The sequence below is a fragment of the Myotis davidii genome, unplaced genomic scaffold (assembly GCF_000327345.1).
Source record: "Myotis davidii unplaced genomic scaffold, ASM32734v1 scaffold323, whole genome shotgun sequence".
NCBI lineage: Eukaryota > Metazoa > Chordata > Mammalia > Chiroptera > Vespertilionidae > Myotis > Myotis davidii.
This window is the reverse complement of record NW_006295491.1, coordinates 4,803,340-4,803,852: the sequence shown is the minus strand read 5'-3', so window position 1 is coordinate 4,803,852 and position 513 is coordinate 4,803,340.

Below are 513 nucleotides of genomic sequence, written 5' to 3'. Positions count from 1 at the left end.
GCCCCCTCCGCGGGTCAAGCCCTCACCAGCGGGAGAAGGTAGCAAAGCGTACAGACACCGACTGGTGGGAAACGGCTAGGGGTGCCAGGGGCCGCCCTCCCACCCCGGCTTCAGGTAGGGAGGAGGCCTAGAGAAAACGGAACCCCAGTGCACGTAGCACCCCGCCCCTCACTCGAGGTCCCCCCCGCCCCAAGTCCGGCCCTGATCTCAAGCCCCAGCCTCAGGTGCAGTTCCCACCTGCGGGGGACCGCGCGGACTCAGGACTACGCGTTGGGGGCGGGAGGGAAAAGTTTCTTTTCCTGCTCCCTCGCTGCCCACCCGAGGAGGCAGCATCTCTCCTCCTCCTCTGGGGTTCTCTGCGCCTCTGCCCCACCCCCACCATGGGGGGGCGCCGAGGACCCACTGCGTTTTTGCGCGCGGGGGCGCTTTGGGGGAGGGGTGAGTAGCAACGGCCGGCACTGGTCCCCTAGCTCTGACAGCCGCCGAAACGCGGACGGCCGCGGGTCCCGGGAG